The sequence below is a fragment of the Trachypithecus francoisi genome, unplaced genomic scaffold, assembly GCF_009764315.1.
Source record: "Trachypithecus francoisi isolate TF-2019V2 unplaced genomic scaffold, Tfra_2.0 Lachesis_group15, whole genome shotgun sequence".
Lineage (NCBI taxonomy): Eukaryota > Metazoa > Chordata > Mammalia > Primates > Cercopithecidae > Trachypithecus > Trachypithecus francoisi.
In genome coordinates, this window is record NW_022681460.1 from 104,423,150 (window position 1) to 104,445,042 (window position 21,893).

The 21,893-nt window shown below is 48.3% G+C and overlaps 1 protein-coding gene across 4 annotated transcripts in view; it reads left to right on the forward strand.

The window, feature by feature from the left end:
- Window positions 1-21,893, forward strand: part of EMP2 (epithelial membrane protein 2) — a 49,494-nt gene that overhangs the window by 7,078 nt on the left and 20,523 nt on the right. The window contains exon 1 of one of the 4 annotated variants that reach the window (XM_033235774.1): window positions 16,494-16,651. The exons of the other annotated variants lie outside the window; for them this stretch is intronic. The gene's annotated coding sequence lies outside the window, so the exon portion shown is untranslated. Of the gene's footprint in view, window positions 1-16,493; window positions 16,652-21,893 lie in introns of those variants that run through there. 4 annotated transcript variants of the gene reach the window in all.

A 21,893-nucleotide genomic window follows, 5' to 3' on the forward strand; every position in this document is an offset into this window, starting at 1 on the left:
TTTCCCTGAGCTTGGTAAGCAGTGGAGGTTGTGCAGGTGTGACGATGGGGAGAGATGATGCGTTTGACTGTGGGGGGGTCAGAGACTCCGTGGATAGACCAGTTAGGAACTGTTTTGGAAATCCAGAGACAAGGAAATGGTAACCAATCTGAGCAGGTGTTGTCCAGTCCCCATGAAGCATCCCCCTGGGAACATCACATTGCAGATGCCAATGAACATAATGTGTTTCCAGTCTGGTTGCTGTTCACAGGGATTAACCGTGGCCAGGTGTGGTGGCTCAGGCCTGTAGTTTTAGAACTTTGGGAGGCTTAGGCAGGAGGATTGCTTGAGCACAGGGGTTTGAGACCAGCCTGGGCAACATAATGAGACCCTGTTTCTACAAAAAAAAAAAAAATAGAAAAATGAGCCAGGCATGGTGACACGCACCAGTAGTCCCAGCTGCTCTGAAGGCTGAGGTGGGAGGATCGCTTGATCCCAGGAGTTTGAGGCTGCAATGAGCTGAGATTGCACCACTGCCCTCTAGCCTGGGTGACAGAGCAAGACCCCATCTCTTTAAAAAAACAAAAACAAAAAAAACTAACAAACCCATGCTGACCATTCCCTTCCACTGTGAAGCGAAGGGTTCTGTTTCTCTCCTAGAACTGATGGAGGAGAAGCTTTGGGGTCCCAGTTGTCTTATAGTGGACACTTGTCTTTGGAGTGGGGATGGGAGCTGCTCTAACTCATCACAGTGTTCCAGCCTTGAGGTCCTCATCTGTCCCAGAATGAGTGCTTCGTAACTCTTGCATGAATAAAATGGTGTCTGCTGAAGGGTGACAGGTGCATTCTGAAGACAGCAGGCAGATGCCAGTGGGATCAGAGAACTGGATTGTGGGGTGCTGCAGGGGGCTGTGTACAGACATGTGGAGGGTCAAGGGGATGCAGTTTGCAAACTGACTTCCAGGCTGTGACATTTTTTTCCGGAGAGAATCCTTAATTCCTGAACTTGGGAGTTCTGTGACAGGTCATCTGTGCTGATTTATTCCTCATGTGTTCATTCTAACATTTATTGGCCACGTACTATGAGCTGGGCAGTGAACAAAAATAGACTCGGCCCCTGTAATGGAATTTATCTAGCAGTGGATGGAAGATCGTCTATGGGAGGGTCAAGAGAAACCCAAATCTTTTTTTTTTTTTTTGAGACAGGATCTCGCTGGGTCACCCAGGCTGGAGTGCAGTGGTGCCGTCATAGCTCTCAGCAGCCTCAAACACCCGGGCTTAAGTGATCCTCTGTCCTCAGCCTCCCGAAGTGCTGGGATTATAGGCATGAACCTCTGTGCCCAACTGAAACCCAAGTCTTTTTTTTTTTTTTTTTTTGAGACAGGATCTCGCTGGGTCACCCAGGCTAGAGTACAGTGGTGCCATCATAGCTCACAGCAGCCTCAAACACCCGGGCTTAAGTGATTCTCTGTCCTCAGCCTCCCAAAGTGCTGGGATTACAAGCGTGAACCACTGTGCCCAGCTGAAACCCAAATCTTTTAAGGGTCTTTGCCCTTGTCTGTCTAGGGTACAGAAGAAAACTGAAAAACCCCTTTCTTTCCTGCTCCCTCATTTACTTCTCTGAATATGTTCACATCATGAGATGATACGATCTTTTGAGTAAAATGTGGCAAGCTAGCCTTGAATCCTCTCTCTTATTTATGCGGAAAATGTGTTGAAATTCAGATGAATGGTCATGAGTCCTAAAGCCCAGGGCCTAGAGCGCAGGAGAGGCTGAGAGCAGTGGAGCAGGCTGGTCTTTGAGCCACCAGTGGTGGCCTCTCAGTATACACCACCACCACCCTTCCCTGGCTTACAGTGGAAGCCTGGAGCGGTCCTCTGTCTCTTCATGCAAACCTTCAGTCCTTCTGGAATCCATCCCCTCTCTTCATCTCAGTGGATTCTATTTTGGCCCAGACCGCTGCCATCTTTTGCCTTGACAATTGCACAAGCTCCATGACCTCCGTCCCCGCAGCCACTCTGGTCTTGAGGTCCATTTTCCGTATGCATCCAGAAGGATCTGATAGAGACACAAAGCTGACCAAGTCACTTCCCCTGCCCCACTTAAAATTCTTCAGTAGTTTCAGCTGTTCCTAAGCAAAAACCAGGCCTTACATGATCTAACTTTGAGGTCCTTGGCTGGCTGCCCCTCAGACTCTCCTGGGCAATCTGGATAGAATGCTGATTTCCAGTCCCCGCCTGAGAGTGATGATATCAGAATCTCTGGAGGCAGGGGCCAGGGCACAGGGGGTTTCAGGTGCCCTGGTGTGGTTGGTGGTGAGACGTACTGGTCTAACCCCTTCTCTGGACTCATCACTCTCCCCTGTTGCTTTCTACCCTAGCCCACTCTTTTTTCTTAGTTCCTACAACTCTTTTTTTTTTTTTTAATTTGAGACGGAGTCTTGCTCTATCACCAGGCTGGAGTGCAGTGGTGTGATCTCAGCTGACTGCAGCCTCCGACTCCCTGGTTCAAGCGATTCTCCTGCCTCAGCCTCCCAAGTAGCTGGAACTACAGGCGCATGCCACCATGCCCGGCTACTTTTGGTATTTTTAGTAGAGGCAGGGTTTCACCATGTTGGCCAGCCTGGTCTCTATCTCTTGACCTCATGATCCGCCTGCCTCAGCCTCCCAAAGTGCTGGCATTACAGGCATGAGCCACCGGGCCTGGCCATTTCCTGCGTCTCTTAATCCTCTCTCGCCACTGCTTCTACCTGCTCTTTCCCTTGTCCTTCTTCTTCCATGTTCCCTTCCTCTCTCTGTCCAGCTAATTCTCTTTATCCTTTAAGACCTTTAAGACTCATACCAGGCCAGGCATGGTGGCTCATGCCTATAATCCCAGCACTTTGGGAGGCCGAGGCAGGAGGATTGCTTCAGGCCAGGAGTTTGAGACCAACCTGGGCAAGATAGTGAGACCTCATCTGTACAAAAAATAAAATAAAAATTAGCCAACCAGCCGCGGTAGCTCATGCCTGTAATCCCAGCACTTTGGGAGGCCGAGGTGGGCGGATCACTTGAGGTTAGGAGTTCGAGACCAGCCTAGCCAATGAAGAAACCCTGTTTCTACTAAAAATACAAAAATAAGCCGGGTGTGGTGGCGCATGGCTTATAGTCCCAGCTACTCGGGAGGCTGAGGCAGGAGAATTGCTTGAACTCAAGAGGCAGAGGTTACAGTGAGTTGAGATCACGCCACTGCACTCAAGCTCTGGGTGACAGGGCAAGACTCTGTCTCACAAATAAAATGAAATAAAAATTAGCCAGGTGTGGTGGTGTGCACCTGTAGTCCTAGGTACTCCAGAGGCTAAGGCGGGAGGATCGCTTGAGGCTAGGAATTCAGGGCTATGGTGAGCTGTGATTGTCCCACTGCACTCCAGCCTGGGTGACAGAGTGAGACTCTGTCTTTAAAAAAAGAAAAAAAAAAAAGACTCACCATTTTTTCAGGGATGCTTTCTAGCCTTAAGTTAAGTCAGATTTTCTCCTCTGCCATTAGTTCTGCTGGTATTTGTTTAAGCCCAGCAAGGGCTGGCAGGCACAGGGACCATCAATTCCTGTCCAGTAGTTCCCCAGGGCACCCCAGTAACCGTCATAATGTATCCTCAGCGTCTCAGCGGACCCAGGGGAGGAGTGGGAGAAGGGAGACCCCAAGCCTTGGGTGACCATTGAGCTGGAGGCTGCAGGGGCAGGGGGTTTGGAAGCCCTGAGAAGTCACTAGGATCAGGGCAGCTGCTCCCTCTCCCTCCTGCAGTTGGCTCTGTCTGGAGCCACATCAGGCCCGAGTGGCATGATCAGCATCCGTTTATACCAGTGTGACACGGGGTCACATTCTTCCCAGACCAGAGCCTGAGAGAGGCTTAATCATCAACACAGCCTGAGTGGGGTCTGCACGCCCGCAGGCATTTGGAAATGACTGCTGTAGCATACAGGCGATGTTAAAGACTGTATTATGCTCGTGTTCAGTGTATTACTTAAACGTCTCTTGGCAAGTGATGCTGATTTTCCATTTACAGTGTAATGCATGTTTAAAAAATGAATCGGGCTGGGTGTGGTGGCTCATGCCTGTAAACCCAGCACTTTGAGAGGTTGAGGTGGGAGGATCACTTGAGCCTGGGAGTTCAAGACCAACCTGGCAAACCTAGAGAGACCCCTATCTCTACAAAAAATAAAAAAATTATCCAGGTGTGGTGGCATGCATCTGTAGGAGGCTGAGGCAAAAGGATCACCTGAGCGCAGGAGGTCAAGGCTGCAGCAAGCTGGGATCATGCCACTGCACTCCAGCCTGGGAGAGTGAGACCCTGTTTTAAAAACAAAAAACAGAACAGAATAAATATTTTAAAAGTGAATCAATTTAAGCTTAATGTGTTTTAAGGAAAACTGTGAGTAATGAGTAGAACAGGTGGTGCACCCACAGAAATGGTCACAGTGGGGCCCCACCCAGGTCCCATTTGCTGAATCATCACCTCCGGCTGTCATAGGTGTGGGCTTCAAATGACTTTCTTCTCGGTTTCACCCAAGAGTATCCCTTAGAAAATCCCTAGCACAGCTGGGGCGGTGGCTCACGCCTGTAATCCCAGCACTTTGGAAGGCCAAGGTGGGTGGATCACTTGAGGTCAGGAGTTCTAGACCAGCCTGGCCAACATGGTGAAACCCCATCTCTACTGAAAATACAAAAAATTAGCCGGGGTGGTGGCAGGCACATGTAATCCCAGCTACTCAGAAGGCTGAGGCAAGAGAATTGCTTGAACACGGGAGATAGAGGTTGCAATGAGCCGAGATTGCGCCAACGTACTCCAGCTTGGGTGATAAGAGTGAAACTCCATCTCAAAAAAGAAAAGAAAAGAAAATCGTAGCACAGGAATCTGCACCCCAGCCTTTGCTTCTAGGTAACCGGACCTAAGGTGGTGATGCTTAGGGAATGCGGCTTTAATCCGACCATCCTCTTGGTCTGTCTGGGAGGAACTGTGGCCCAGTGAGCAGGTGCCATTTGCCCCAGGTTACCCTGTGACTCCCTGGCAGGGCCAGTTGGAGGCAACAAAAGATAAAGGAAGATGCACCAATGACTTTTCTTCACTCGCTGGTGTGTTAGTGGGACCGGGTTTACCACTCTAGCAGCAGGGTCTTGGTGTTGGGAAAATAAGTCTGTTCTCTTTCCAAGGAGGCATCATGAAAAAAGGATTTAGTTCTCTCTCTGGAACCAAGCAATCTGAGAGGCACCTGTGGATACACATGTAAATATATTATATATATATATATGTGTGTATAAGCTATACTTGACCTCAATTCATCAGGAACATGAGGCAGCTGCTGCTTTGAATGTTTTCATTTAAGGGCCAAGGGGAGTGGTTTGCAAACTTTGCTGTTTATTGGAATCACTGGGCATCTTTTAGCAACTATTGGTGGGGGCCGTCCCCAGAGGTTTGGATTTAGTTGGTTTAACGTAAAGCCCCAATGCTATACCCTTCTACTTCCTGCAGCCTGATTTCTCTGCAGCCCTGGTATTGCTGTAAATTGATCACATCTAAGCCTTTGCTGTATTTTCTGTGTCTGTCTTCCTTTATTCCATAGCTCTGGCCTTCCTGAGGCAAGATGGTGGGGAAGGGTATGACTGTTCCACTCCCAGCTCTGCCACTTACCGGGGATATGACCTTTGACAAGGTACCTAAGCTCGCTACCCCTCCATTTTCTCATCTATAAAAGGGGGGTTGCAATGAACCCAAGCAGACAGTATTCTGGTGGAGACTAGCTTGAACGTCTCAATTCTTCTGTTTCCCCTTGCTTTTGTGGTATCTCGTGCTGCACACAGCGTGAGTCCATGTACAACCCTAGTAGGATATAAATCAAGAAGAGCTTTGTTTTGCTGTATGAGGGTGTTAGGGCCCTGGCAGTCCTCTTTGGGGAAACCCAAGTCTCTCCACTTTGCCTTTTCCTCAGGAGGTCTTAGGGCTCCTGGAGAACCAGTGTCCCGTCCTGCTAAAGCCTCACTTTGGACTTGCCCCTCCACACCTGGCCTTACCTTGAGTTTCCTGGCCCTCCCTGGGCTGTGGACCGAATGCCTGGCTCTCCCACCCTCGTGTGTTCCAGAGCCTGGTCTGAGCCCCTTCTCCCCCTGCCTCAAGCATCCTCATTGTGTTTTTACCACAGTTTCCAAGCAGATCATGAGCCATGGAATTATTCATGCTCCCTGCCCTCAGAGGAGTCAGAGAGCTGGAGGCCGTGGGAAGAGAATGCTATACTGTCATCTCGAGGCTTGAGGCTTCTTGACGAGACCTGGCATGGGGAGGAGAACGCTCCTGAAAACAGCATTCCTCACTCCACTGATAATGACTTCAGTATCTGCTGTGGGCTGGGCACTGGGCTGGGCACCGGGACAGAGCAGTGATGAGACAGACATAAATCCCTGCCCGCTGGGAGCTTCCACTCCAGAGAGGCAAGACAGAAAAAAGAAGTGCACAGAGATAAATAAGAAAATAGCATGTAATGTTTAGTGATTCAGGAGCTGAAGGCAAGCAGGTCACATCGACCAGAGTAGCCAGGGAGGCTTCTCTGCTGACTGAGGAGTTGGGGCTGAATGAAGAGAAGAAGTCAGTTACATCAAGATCTAAGAACGTTCCAGAAAGAGGGGTCTGCACACGCGAAGGTCCCACTACTCTGAGGGGTGGGAGATGAGCTTGGTTTGTTGGGGAAAAAGAAGGGGCACTGGTTTGAGGCGTGAAACCAACCTCACATTTTTTTTTAGCTCTCTGTGAGGGCCGGGACCCTGTGGTCTATGTCTCTCTGTCTTCCCATAGTGCCTGCAAAGAGCCTTGCATGCTGTGTGTACTCAGCAAACACACTGATGGACAGGTAGCCACCTGGGAAAATGGGGACACACACGCCCCACCTCTTGGGGCATTCAGAGAAGTGGAGAACTGGCTTCCTGGTTGGAGACCACTGAAGACAGAACTGGAATCAATGGAAGAGAGATCCCTGTTGAATGCTGTCCCAGGCCCTGGAGGGTAGCTGATCAGTTGTTGCTGTGGCATGGTCTGAGGGTTGAGAGGGTTCCCAGCCCAGACCAGCCCTTTCCAACTCAAGACCCTGGCTCCTGACCCATGGTTTCCACCCTCCCTCACATAGCAGAGGCAACAGAGGCTATCCTTCTTGCGTTAGACCCAGGGGGACAGAGGCTTTAAATACCAGCTTCCAGTGAACTCAGAATTTCCTGGTTTTTAAAAACTTTGTTTAAGGAGGGTTTTTGTTTTTGTTTTTGTTTTGACAGGGTCTTGCTTTGTTGCCCAGGCTGGAGTACAGTGGTTCAATCATAGCTCACTGCAGCCTCAAACTCCTGGGTTCATGCAACCCTTCTGCCTCCGCCTCCTGAGTCTCTGGAACTCCAGGTGTGTGCCACCACACCTGACTAATGTTTTGATTTTGTAGAGATGGGATCTTGCTCTGTTGCCTGGGGTGGTCTCAAACTTCTGGCTTCAAGCTATCCCCCCACCTCTGCCTCCCAAAGTGTTGGGATTATAGGTGTGAGCCACTGTACCTGGCCTGTTTAATGAGTTTCTGAAAGCGTACTATTCGTTGTATTTTCGTGTATTCACAGATATATGCGACTATCACCACAGACAATTTTAGAATATTTTCTTCACCTCAAAAAGAAATTGTATACATTTTAGATATCACTTCCCCATTTTCCTATCCTCCTTCAGTTCTAATCAGCCAAGAATCTACTTTCTGGCTTTTCTTTTCTTTTCTTTTTTTTTCTTTTTTGAGACGGAGTCTCACTCTGTCGCCCAGGCTGGAGTGCAGTGGCGTGATCTTGGCTCACTGCAAGCTCCGCCTCCCGGGTTCACGCCATTCTCCTGCCTCAGCCTCCCGAGTAGCTGGGACTACAGGCGCCCGCCACCACGCCTGGCTAATTTTTTGTAGTTTTAGTAGAGATGGGGTTTCACCGTGTTAGCCAGGATGGTCTCGATCTCCTGACCTCGTGATCTGCCCGCCTCGGCCTCCCACAGTGCTGGGATGACAGGCGTGAGCCACCGCGCCCGGCTAAATCTACTTTCTTTCTATGGTTTTGTCTCTTCTGGACAGTTCATCTAAATAGAATCATAGAATATGTGGCCTTTTGTGCTTGACTTCTTTCACTTAGCATAATATTTTCTTATTGTTTGTTTGTTTATGTTTTGTTTTGTTTTGTTTTGTTTGAGACATAGAGTCTCACTCTGTCACCCAGGCTGGAGTGCAGTGGCGCAGTTTTGGCTCACTGCAACCTCTGCCTCCGGGATTTAAGCGATTCTCCTGCCTCAGCCTCCAGAGTAGCTGGAACTACAGGCGCCCACCACCATACCTGGCGAATTCTTGTGTTTTTAGTGGAGACCAGGTTTCACCATATTGGCCAGGCTGGTCTCAAACTCCTGACCTTGTGATCCACCTGCCTCGGCCTCCCAAAGTGCTGGGATTACAGGTGTGAGCCACCACCCCGAGCCCACTTAGCATAATATTTTCAAGGTTCATCCACATTGTGGTGTGGATCAGTGCTTTGTTCCTTTTTATGGCTAACACTTCATTGCATGGATGTACATATCCTATTTATCTATTCATCCGTTGATGGATGTGTGAGTTCTTTCCGTGTTTTGGCAATTGTGAATAATGCTATAAACGTTCATGTGCAAGCTTTTTGTGGACGTCTGTTTTCATTTCTCTTGGGTGTATATCCAGGATGGAAATTGCCGGGCCACAGGGCGACTCTGTGTTTCATTATTTGAGGACTGACAGATTTTCCCAAGTAGCTGCACCATTTTATCTTCCCACCAGCTGTCTGTGAGGGGTCGACTTCTCTGCTTCCCCAGGTTTTAATTTAAGGCCTGTCCTGATACCTAGCTCACAGAAAACTTCCAGTGGGGAAATTCTTATAGGTCTAGACCAGGTTCCTAGGGGCCAGGGCTCCTGGGTCTAAGCTAGGCCCTGCCAGAGCTTCTGGGACAGGCTGGGCCCAGGGCAGTGGGCTGGGTGAGGTAGAAGGAAGTGAGGGCACCCGCTTTGTGGCTTCCTGGTTGGAGACCACTGAAGACAGAAGTGGAATCAATGGAAGAGAGATCCCTGTTTAATGCTGTTTTCTACACAGTGGAATTCATGATGCTGGGGTGATTTTAGGTGGCTCTGTCATTAAGTGACATTAAATCACTCAGTGGGAAAGCAATTCCCTTTTCAGTTCTCTTTCAGTTCTTCTGATTCCATCAACGGGGAATCTTAGCTGAGGCTAAGGTGTTTAGTGCCTCTTTAAGTCTAGTTTCCCTTCTTTAACTTAGAGCAGGTCTGCAGCTTAGTTCCTATGGCAGGGAATAGCTTTGAACCAGAATTTGTGAACTTTGGGGATGGGGGTATTTATTTTCACAATTAATTTCTATTTATGGCAAATGATGCTGATTTTCCATTCCCAGGGAGCCAAAAGATTTCTTTTTAAAATACATGTATTTATGTTAGAAAGTGGGTTGATTTAAGGACAATTATGAAGGAAAATCTTCCAGCTGTACTCGAGAAGGTGGTAGACAAATGACTGAAGTTTGGGAACCCTTGTTCTGGAGCTTAGGGTCCAGTCATCAGATGTGGTCTTGGCAATGGTGAGGTCCCCAGTCCCGGGGCATGTTCAGATGGAAAGTGGATGCTAGAAAAATAATCCAGGCAGAGGCTGGGGGTGGGGTGTTCTCATGATCACACCAGCGCCTTTCAGCTGAGACTGCATGAGTGCGTGATTCCCATTGTGTTGAGTCAGTTTCCCAATTGCACAGCCGGACAATGTCATTGAGCAGATGCAACATCATCAGAAGCACTCCAGTGGGATGGGCAAGAGGTTGAGAGGTTGCCTTTCTTTCCAGCATGGTCACCTCACAGCCCTCTAGGCATGCTAGCAGGGAAATGTTACTGTGGGATTCCAAGTTCATGGGAATGACTTCCCATGGTACTGGCTCAGCATCTGCCCTGGTGTTAAATTTTTCATGGTGGTATCACTTCCTGTTGGATCCCTCCCCACCTCAAGTCCCCAGTTAAGGGACAACCTTCCAGCTCTCGGGTTGGTGAGCCCCTATGGCCTGGATACCCTGAGACAGTGATGCTGTATTAGTCAGTGTTCTGCAGAGAAACCAAAGGGGTGCATATATATTTACAGAGAGAGTCTGTTTTAGGGAATTGGCTCATGGGATTATGGAGGCTGGCAAGTTCAAAATCTGCTGTCCCACCCTTGATCTCAAGTCTGAAGGTCATTTGCTGGCAGAATTCCGTCTTGTTCGGAGGAAGTCAGCCTTTTGTTCTACCAGGCCTTCAACTGATTGGGTGAGGCCCATCCCGTTAGGGAGGGCAGTCTGCTTGACTCAGAGTTCACTGATTGGAATGTGAATCTCATCCCAGAACACCTTCATAGAAACACCGTGACCCAGACAAGTTGACTTATTAAGTGAACTGTCTGAGATGCTTTTGTTGGACCACACACATAACATTAAGTAACATAGAATACCTTTCAAATCACTCCCTTTTAAATTCTCTTTCACCTCTTCAAAGAGGAAATCTCAGTTTTGTGCAAATATGTCTTTAAAAGTTCCCAAACATGTGTGACATCCTGTTTTAGCAAAGAAATAGAAACCCAGCCTTGGACTTGGAGCTTTTGAGCAGCAAGAGCTTGGAGCTGGAATTTAATAACAATGTTTTGTTTTCATTGTATTTATTTTTTCCAGCACCTTCTATTTATGGCAGGTGATGCTGACTTTCCATCTCAGTTGCAATATAAGGTTTCCTTTTATAAAAATATAAGTTTAAAAAGTGAGTGAGCTAAGCAGGAATGGCAGATTTGGGGAAATGTCGACAGAAGAGTCGCTGGGACAGTGCCTGAAATGTCCCCTACTTGTCCACATGCTCTGAGCTGTGTGTTTGCATTTCCTTCCCTCCTGGAGGCTGCCCTGGCGGTTTATTTCCATTTGGTGGCTTCCTTTCTGAGAATGGTGGTAGTCGATGTCAATGGGAGGAGAGAACACTAGCTTTCTGGGGAAGAAAAAGGCCTGGGGTGTCTGTTCTATGACAGAGTCATTGACTATGATGCTGGCAGCGATTGGTAATGAGGCAGGAGGTGGGACTGGGAGGTAGGGCTCACACATCAGACCACCAGACTAGCTAAAATAGGGACAGGGCAGAAGTACCTTTTTTTTTTTTTTTTTTGAGACAAAGTCTCACTTTGTCGCCCAGGCTGGAGTGCAGTGGCACAATCTCGGCTCACTGCAACCTCCACCTCCCAGGTTCAAGCGATTCTCCTGCCTCAGCCTCCTGAATAGCTAGGATTACAGGTGCCTGCCACCACGCCCAGCTAATTTTTGTATTTTTAGGAGACACAGGGTTTCACCATGTTGGCCAGGCTGGTCTCAAACTCCTGACCTCAGGTGATCCACCCACCTCAACCTGACAAAGTTTTGGGATTACAGGCATGAGCCACTGCACCGGGCCACCGTAAGACATGTCCACGCAGAAGTGACTGCACGTTTCCATGGCAACTGCCTGATGCCTCATTTTTCCTAGACAATTATGCATTACCCACCCCCTAATTGGCATATACTTAAAAGTGGTGAACTACCTCCAGGCATACTGCCTATGGGGTAGCCCTGCTCCCCAGGGAGCAGTCCCTCTGCTGCTGTTGTACACTGCCACTTTAATAAAAGTTGCTAACACCACTGGTTCACCCTCGAATTCTTTCCTGGGTAAAGCCAAGAACCCTCCTGGGTGAAGCCCCAATTTGGGGGCTCGCCTGCCCTGTGTCAGTAACACTTCATAGCATTTGCTACATGCCAGATGCTGTTCTAAGTACTTTCACTTCATTATCTCCCAACAGTTCAGGGAGTAGGGATACCAATGTCATCCCCACTTCAGAGATAAGAGGAGAAATAGGGACACTGAGTGGTTGAGTTGCTAGTCTACAGTCCAGTCAGTCTGGCGTAAGTCTGTGCTCTTACCTCATTTCACTCAAATTACTTCCTGTTCATGTTCTACCCTGTGGCTGCTTCCTATGTTAACTTCCTGGTTAACCAGGTGAGGCCCTGGTTTCCAAGTCTTGAGACTCCTTGGGCCTGGCTGAGTTGTTGACAGTGATGCACAGTCTTTAACTTGCCAGCAAAGATCCATCTATAAAAATGATACATCTTGTCACTTATGAAAGAGGTAAAAGCTGCTGGGTTCATGCCTATAATCCCAGCACTTTGGGAGACCAAGGCGGGTGGATCATTTGAGGTCAGGAGTTTGAGAACAGCCTGGCCAACATGGTGAAACCGCATCTCTACTGAAAATACAAAAATTAGCTGGATGTGGTAGTGCATGCCTGTAGTTCCAGCTACTTGGGAGACTGAGGCAGGAAAATCGCTTGAATGCCGGAGACAGAGGTTGCAGTGAGGTAAGATTGTGCCACTGCACTCCAGCCTGGGTGACAGAGTGAGACTCTGTCTCAAAAAAAAAAAGAGAAAAGGAAAAAGAAAGAGGAAAAACTGTTAAACCAAGAGTGACTGATGGGCCTGGGGATTACTTGAAAGTCACCAAGACAAGGTGCTCTGTGAAGGAAAGAATAGTCCTAAACTAATGGGTGTGAGGCTGGGGAACACCTTATATTTGACACCTGCCTCACCCCGAGCAGCGTAATCCATATCAACCTACCTCTCACTCTGACATGCTGTGTGCCTGTAGGTATATCATTAACCCTCTCTGGGCTGCAGTGTGGTTTTACTGGGTGGTGTAATTATAGGAGCTCCTTGGATGACAGCAGCCAGCAGTGAGCTCTTTAATTGACAGGGTCAGGCAGCAGTCATTGGCAGGATGGCAGTTATTAGCCGCTCTGTGAAAGCTGCACAAACTAGCAAACATTTAACAAGTATTTGCTGAGCAGCCTTGGGCACAGGCGAAGGTCAGTGAGTCATGGTTTCTGTCCTTGAGGAACTCTGAATCTAATAAAGCAGCATCTCCACTGTATCAGTTAGCTCTTGCTGGGTAACAAACCACCCCAGAATGTAATGGCTTAAAATAGAAAACATTGATTTTGTTCATGATTCTGTAGGTGGGGAATTTGGGCTGAGTTCAGCCGGGTGGTTTTTCTGATCTCAGCTGGGCTTATTCATGTGTCTGTGGTCAGCTAGTGGGTCAGCTGGGGGCTGGCTGGTCTAGGGTGTCCTTCACCAAAGTGTCCTTCACTTGTCTTTCTTCTAAGTGGTATCTTACCTTCCAGCAGACCAGCCTGGGCTTGTTCACACAGTTACTGGGCAAGAGAGAAAAAGAGGACATGCATGAGGCTTCTTGAGGCTTTGGCTCAGAATTGGCACAATGTCACACTTCTGCCACCTTTTACTGATAAAAAAAAAAAAAATCTCAAGGCCAGCTGATCCTCAGCAGGTGGAGAAATAGATTGTACCTCTTGACGGGAAGATTTGATCTGCTAAAATTTTGTTTAAATTTTTTTCACTTGTGCACATGTGGGCTATTGGTCTGTCTTTCCCTTTCTTGTGTAATGTCTTTGTCTGGATTTGGAATCAAGGCAATGCTGGCTTCACAGAATGAGTTGGGGCTGTCCCCTTCCCTTCAATTTCTTGGAACAGTTTGTTTAGAATTGGTATTATTCTGCATTAAGTGTTTGGCAGAATTCACCCATTAAGCCATCTGTGCCTGGAGTTTCCTCTATGAGAAGAGACTCCAGGCCCTGGATAAACCTTTTTTTCTCCTTTTATTGCCAGATTTTAAAGAAAAATCTAGCTTTATGTTTTGACTTGTTATTAGCCCTTTAGCTCCTTGAAATCTGATTCCTTTAGTCATTCATTCAACACATATTCACCGAGCACCATCTATAAGGAAGACGTGTTCTAAGTGCTGGGAATACTGTCCTGCAAAAACATGCCAGGCCCCTGACACTGTAGCAGGCAGATACGTAATATCCAAGTAAACAACTACGGGGTAACATCAGGCCCTGAGAGATGCTACACGGAGAAAAATAAAGGGCTTTAGTTCACTTCCCTAAAATTGTGATTGCCGAGTCGACCAATGAGCTAATTCTCCCTCCTTGTCCCATTTTTCTAGTCTTTTCTCTCTTGGCTTCTGGGTCCCGCCATGTGCTCTTGGTTGTCCTCCCACCTCTGTGCCCACTCCTCCGTCTCCTTCTCTGGCTTTCTCTCTTCCATCCTTTCTTCTCCCTTAATGCTTTTTCCCTGGGCAGGATTTCTCATCTCCCTGGGCAGGATTCCCAGTGGCTTTTTCTGCCATCTGTGTACCCATGACACCAGCATTCCTGTTTCCAGCCCATTTTCTCCTGAGTGACAGTCCTGACTATATTTCCAACCACCTGAACACATTTCTACCATGTCACCAATTTCTAAAACCAAATGAACTGTTTCCCTCATCCTTCAAACATGCTCCTTCTGCTCCCTGTCCCAGTGCAGATCATGGCACTAGAATCCTTGCCCCGTTCCCCAGCCCATCATCAAGTCCTGTGGCTTCTGCTTCTGGAAGCACTCTCTGCTCCCTCCCTTCTGCCCGTCCCCTCTGTTCCCACCTCATTTGCTACCCTCATCATTTCTCAACAGGGCTGCTGCAACAGCTTCCCCACATTTGCCTCCTGCTACTCCATCCTTCTGACTGTGGAATGGTTTTCTTCTAGAATTAGATCATGCCTTTCTGCTTACAAAGCTTCCCCAGCCCCCATGGCCTGCAGGATAACATTCCCTCTCCTTCGTGTGGTCTCCAAGGCCCTTCAACTTCTTGCTCAGTGGAGAGTCCTGGTCCATCCTGGGGCCCAGCCCAGCACATGCTCTCCTCCCAAGTGTGCCACTCTGCACCATGGGGTATCCCGAACTCCTTGCCTGTGATACCCTCTCCCCACCACTCTGCCCATCGTGACAGACCCAGCTCAGGTGTTGCTTCTTCCATGACACTTCGGATGCTGCTCCCACCCCAGCACACGTGTCTCCCATCGCGTGCCATCACGTCATGTCCATCCGTTTATACACCCTTGCCCTTTAGGGACCCAGAAGTCCCAGGACACACAGCGCATGCCTTACTCATGCCCAGTACATACCAGGTGCTCAATAAATGCTGGGTGAATAACTGCTCCATTTTTAAAGAACGGGCAATGGGGCAGTGATCAGAAGGCTGGGATTAGAGCTCTGGCTCTGCCACCTGCAAAGTGGATGATGTGAACAAACTCCTTAACTTTGATTTCTCACCCACAAAGTGGATCGTAGTCCTTGCCCGTCCTTCTGACAGGACTGTCCCCTCACTGACAGGTATCTGCCCTGCATGCAGTGGTGGGAAGAGCCGTCATCCTGCAGGACTCAGGGATGACCTGTGTTCTCTGCTTCCCTTGTCCCCAGTGTGCTTTGCAAAGCATGTTTCCAGGATGTGGGACCTGGAGGAACAACTTAGCAGTGGCCAGCATCTGAAGCTACGTGTGTGGGCCTAGGACTTTGGCTAGATCCCTGATCAGCTCTTAAAGTAACAGGACCCCAAAAGGGAAAGGAAATTCAGATTAACGTGGGCTACATAATGGTTTGTCTGGTGCCAGGCTGCTTGGATTCAGATGCCACCTCCAGCTTTTACTAGCCGTGTGACATTGGGGAAGTTGTCTAACCTCTCTAGGCCTTGTTTTCTTTACCTGTAAAACAAGGCTGCTGGGCACGGCAGCTCATATCTTTAAGCCCAGCACTTTGGGAGGCCGAGGCAGGCAGATCACATAAGGTCAGGAGTTCAAGACCTGCCTGGCCAACATGGTGATACTCGGTCTCTACTAAAAGTACAAAAATTAGCCAGGCATGGTGGCAGGTGCCTGTAATCCCAGCTACTCGGGAGTCTGAGGCAGGAGAATTGCTTGAACTTGGAAGATGAAGGTTACAGTGAGCTGAGATCGCACCACGGTACTCCAGCCCGGGCAACACAGCGAGACTCTGTCTCAAAAAAATAAAAATAAAGTAAGGCTAATTAAAACACCTTCATCATAGTGTTTTGGTGAATAATGAATAAATTAATCCAGGCAAAAGGGCTTGGAACTGTGCCTGGGACATACTAGGCAACAAATGTTGGCTATCATTATTGTTGCAATTGTGGTTGTTATTATTCCAAGAGATTGGAAGACCCAGGGCTGCACAGACAGAATGATCCTCAGTGGCTTCTGCCCTGGGGCACTGCCAAATTCCAGTGTCCCGCCTGCTGCCATTTCCGGAGAGAGCCAAATGCTGACTTTGTGCCCAGAGCTCCAGCCACCGTGAGCATGGAGCTGGGCGGCACAGGGTAAATGGGCTTCCTCCTTCCCCATAACATCTCAGACGCCTGAATATTCCTGGCTGGCTGGTGTCCAGATACTAGGGCAGAAGGCTGGGCTGACCTTTGCCTTCCTGAAAACAGAGGCCAAAGCCACCGTCCCCTCAGAGTGCTCTGGGCAGTAGGAGGGGCCTGGGTTCTGGCCAGCCTGGGGTTGAACCACCAGCCCCGGAGTAGGCCTGGGAGTCATTGCAGGGTGGCCTGGGTGACTGCTCTCCAGCCTGGCCCTCCCCAGGGTTCTGGGCCAGAGCCTTCCTGGCCGTTGGAGCAGGAGCTGTGGGTGGAACACTTCTGAGTTGGGAGATTGCCTCGGACCTCCAGACGCCAAACATCTCAGGTCTGTATGGAAAGGTTCCACACCTCGGGATTGTCCTCTTGCCTACAGTTCCGGGAAAAGGCTCCAACTCAGGCTGGGAATCGGCTGTGGTTTAAATAGTAGGAAGAACTCCCGAGGGTGGGAATGGAGTTGGGCGGACGGAGTGGTCATCTTAACAGCACGTTCTCCCTCCACGGGAAGCCAGCTGGGCTCTCTGACTCTTGTTCCCTGGCACGTAAGGGAGCATGTGCCAAAGTGACTTCCTTTGGCAACAGCAGGCAGGGGCTGGGGCTCACGAGTGGAGATTCGTTTTGCTATGAAGAAGAGGACAGGAGTGGACCCTTACCCTGTCCGTGGGCAGATCCCAAAGACTTTTATTTATCCACGAGACCCTCATGGTGACTTCCCACGAGCAACAGCAAAGCAAATGTTGCTTCTGGAAGAGGAAGAGCCAGAGAGCCTCCAGAAGGTTGTTTGTGTTTCTCCACACCCGGAGCTAGATGTGCGACACACACACACACTTTAAGCAAACATTGGACTAAGGCATAGCAGGACGGCACCTCTACTTAGGAAACAGTGAGGATAATTCTCTTTGTTATCTGGGGTCAGGATGGACATTTCTGGGAGCACTATCCTTCTTCCTGTCAAACTATAGAACTTGAAACTCCAGCTGGGCACCATGGCTCATGCCTGTGATCCCAGCACTTTGGGAGGCCAAGGTGGGAGGATGGCTTGAGGCCAGGAGTTTTGAGACCAGCCTGGGCAACACAGCAAGACTCCATTTCTACGAAAAATAAAATTAGGCGGGCATGGTGGTGCACAGCTGTAGTCTCAGCTGCTGGGGTGGCTAAGGCAGGAGGATCGCTTGAGCCCAAGAGTTCGAGGTTGCTGTGAGCAATGTTTGAGCCACTGCACTCCAGCCTGGGCGAGAGAGAGAGATCCTATTTAAAAAAAAAAAACTTGAAACTCACTGAGCCACAAATGTTCCACTTTGTGTGCAGAATTTCCATAACACCACCCACACTTCCCAGTGTCTCACCCCTTTCTCCTCCCTCTTGTTCCTCCTCCACAGCCCCACTCTCTCCAGTTCTGATGCCCGGAGGATGCTTGTTGCAGCTTGAAAAACCCATTTGCTGTTCTTCTACCCTGGTTATGGGTTCTTTTTCCTTTAAAAAGAAATTTAAGTCTGAAGTTGTACTTTCCTGTGTTCTGTATGATTTTATGTGATTATTTTTATGCGTAGTTTTGGGGAGTATTCAGGCCTTGAATGTGAAGACAGCTTACCGTGGTACCTACAATGCATCGAATCAAGGTTGGGGCATCCAGGCCATTTAGTGTACTCAGTGAGATCTACCTCACCGAGTTTCTGGATACTCAGAAAAAGTGATTCATTTAGAAATTAATTTCGAAAACAGAATTGAACCCATTCTACCACATGTGCTTAGTTCCTTTTAGATATCAAGGAAAAACTTTATCCATAATCCAAACCAGTCTCAAAGTTAGATCAATAAAGACAGCAAGCGCTTCAGCTTGGCCAGTGAGCTAACAGGATGAAAAATGCAGCCAACCCTATGCAGCCTAAAGCATGGTTTTTTTTGTTTGTTTGCTTTCTGGGTTTTTTTTTGAGACGGAGTCTTACTCTGTCACTCAGGCGGGAGAGTGCAGCAGTGGGATCTCGGCTCAGTGCAACTTCTGCCTCCCGGGTTCAGGCCATTCTCATGCCTCAGCCTCACGAGTAGCTGGGATGATAGGCACCTGCCACCACGCCTGGATAATATTTGTATTTTTAGTAGAGACAGGATTTCGCCATGTTGGCCAGGGTGGTCTCGAACTCCTGGCCTCAAGCGATCCGCCCACCTTGGCCTCCCAAAGTGCTGGGATTATAGGCATGAGCCATTGCACCCAGCCTAAAGCATGGTTCTTATTCAGGCCCTCTCTTAATTAGCCCAGTCATCCCTCAACCTTAGCTAATGGGCCAGTGCAGAGAGAGGCTACCTTGACAGATTCCTCCTGTCTGGTACAAAGCTCAGTGGACACAGAGATGATTTGACACTGCCTTGCGCCCTCTCTCCTGATCTTAGTTAGGCTGCTGCGTGGTTTTCACCAGGCCCTAAGCATGTGAGTAGGAAAGAGAGTCGTGGAAAAATGCCCTGTATTTGGTAGAAAAATGCCCTGTATTTGGAACTGGAAAACTAGTGAGTTCCAGTCCTGTGAATTTTGGCAAATCACCCAGAGCCATTAGGAGCCTTGGTTTCTTATCTGTAAAATGAGGATAATGATACCTTGTTCTGCCAGCATCATAAGGTTGACATGAAAACCCGGTGCAAGATGTGTTGTGTAAGCTGAAGCTTGACGTTTAATCATGAAGAATCTCGTTTTCATGTGGCATGACCCCTATGGGCACCCCTTCCCCAGGGATCTGCCTTATCGCCTACTCATCTTGGGGTTGTGTTGAACCCCTGTGTCCTGCCCACAGTTAGAAGCGAATTTGCTGTCTTCCCTGAAAAGTGCCACACGTGGATTGCTTGTCCTACTTATCCTGTGACAGCAGCAGTTGCTGAGGCTGCACCTGGCAGGCAGCAGGGAAAGGCAGAGTCAGGAGAGAGACTGGCTGGAGAATGTGCACTGCAAAGAATCAGGCCAACCACAGGCTTGTAACCAAAACCATACATTTGTTGCATTTGGGGTTCTGCAACAGAAGACTTGAAATTATTTAAAAAAAAAAAAATGGGAAGGAACTGAAGCAATATGGAAAATAGGTGGAACCACAGAGAGGAAGGAAAGACGGAAGGAAGAAAAGAAGGAAGGAAACTAGAAATGCTAGGGGAAAAGGAGTTTTTCAAGGAAAAGTGCAATCATAGTACACTATTTGGCTCTGTAGAGTACAATATTTATATAGCAATCATGTAAATGACAAATTATTGAAGTTCATGAATATTGTTTGGAAATATGGAGATGGGAAGTAGAGTAGAAGCACCTGCAAAGATTAAAAGTGATTGCTTTGACCAGTTGTGGTGGCTTATGCCTGTAATCTCAGCACTTTGGGAGACTGAGGCAGGAGGATCCCCTGAGATAGGGAGTTCAAGACCAGCCTGACCAACATGGAGAAACCCCATCTCCACTAAAAATACAGAATTAGCCAGGCGTCGTGGTGCATGCTTGTAATCCCAGCTACTCGGGAGGCCGAGGCATGAGAATCACTTGGACTCGGGAGGCAGAGGTTGTGGTGAGCTGAGATCGCTCCATTGCACTCCAGCCTGGGAAGAAAAACCAAAACTACATCAAAACTACATCTCAAAAAAAAAAAAAAGTGACTGCTTCCAGGTTGTAGGACAGGTGTATGACAGAAGACTGTTTTTTCACCATATGCCTTTTGGTTCTGTTATCTTCTTTAAAAAATCATCATTTTATGTATATCAAAACATTTTTAAAACAGAAGTTCTGCAAATCATAGGACTTTGATTTCTACATAGAAACTTGAACATTTCATCTAGTGTAGTCTCCTACCTTCAGGTGGGTAAATGCGAAAACTCAAGTGGCCTTTTGGAATGTTCTGCTTGGCCCCTGAAGAAATTGAAGAAGGAAAAAAGCAGTTTATATTCCACAGCGAAAGTTACGCTTCAAAGTGGCAGAGGCTTTTGGGGAACATCATTGACTCTTGAAAGATTGTCATGGGGCTTCTGAGGGGTCTCCCACTGAGATAGGGTGATTGGAGTAGTAGCCAGGAGACCCTGGTCTAGTCCTGAACTTGTTCCTGCTTTGCTGTGAGTTGGAGCAAGTCTTGGCCCTCCTTGGTTTCCGTTAATGCCCCCGGACAATAGGGCTTTGAGTTTTCCAAGGGCCTTTACAGCTCTACATTTCTAGAACTGGACAATGATAGCAATAGCTGTCAGAGGGGGAGAGACAATAAACAACTGAACAAATAAGATGCTTTCAGACCATGCAAATACTCCAAAGAAAATAAACTAGGGGGATGGGCTAAATTATGCTGGAGGGGGCGTGGTTACTTTACATGGTATGCTCAGGGGCGCTTTTCTGGGGAGGTGATGTTTGAATTAAGACCCAGACAATGCCAGAGAGCCAGCTGCTCCAGGGAACCATGTTCCGGGAACCAAGGCTAGTTCCCCTAAAGCAGCAGAGCACTGAAGTCTGCAGGCACAAGGGCGGGCATAGGGGTTGGGGTGTGGTAGGGGAAGGAGATGGATCCGTATTTACTATTACACTTTTCAAAGGGAAAATAACTTTTTGTGAAAGGCAAGGATTAATTCTGATGCCACCTTGGGCTTAGTGGACCAGCCTTCATCCGACACACAGCCCCGGGAGCTGTTTGTTCTTTCGTATCATCAGAGAGGGCAGGATACAACATGGGTGTATGTGGTGGCAAGGAGATAGCACCACTTGGAAAAGCCCTAGGGAAGCTGGTCTCTAGGGACCAGAATTATATTTCTTGGGGGCAACTTATGTCAGGAGTCAAAGACATAACATCACGGCTTCTCCACCCACTCACATAAATGCTTAAGAGTTGGTCCAATGCTTGGTCGGGCACGGAGACTGACGCCTGTAATCCTAGCGCTCTGGGAGGCCAAGGCTGGTGGATCGCCTGAGGTTAGGAGTTCGAGACCAGCCTGGCCAACATAGTGAAACCCTGTCTGTACTAAAAATACAAAAATTAGCTGGACATGGTGGTGCACTCCTGTAATCCCAGCTACTCAGGAGGCCGAGGCAGGAGAATCGCTTGAACTCAGGAGGTGGAGGTTGCAGTGAGCCGATATCGCGCCACTGCACTCCAGCCTGGGTGAGAGAGCGAGACGCCATCTCAGAAAAAAAAAAAAAGAAAAGGTTTCGATACCCTCTGAAGACCCTGTGAAGATCAGGACTGACACAGTATGAACAGTGTCCAGTATACATGGCAGTAAATTAAATTGTTTAAATTACAAGTAAAATCAATGCACATACTCTTTGATTCAACGCCTTCACCACTAGGAATCTATCTTTAAATATATTAATGCAAGGTGAAAGAAATAAGTGGAAGGATGCTCGTTGACAGTGCCGTATGGAGCAGCAGAAAGTCTGGGAGAAACCTAAATGGCTACCAATAGGAAACTAGTTAAGTAAATTGTGGTGTAGCCGCACAAGGGAACACCAGGCAGCCATTCAAGGAATGAGGTGTATTCGTAGGCACAGGGAAAGAATGTTCTCTGAGGGATATTATTAGAAAAGCTAGGTTGGAGGATGGGGCTTAGACTTGTGGCCAAAGGAGTTT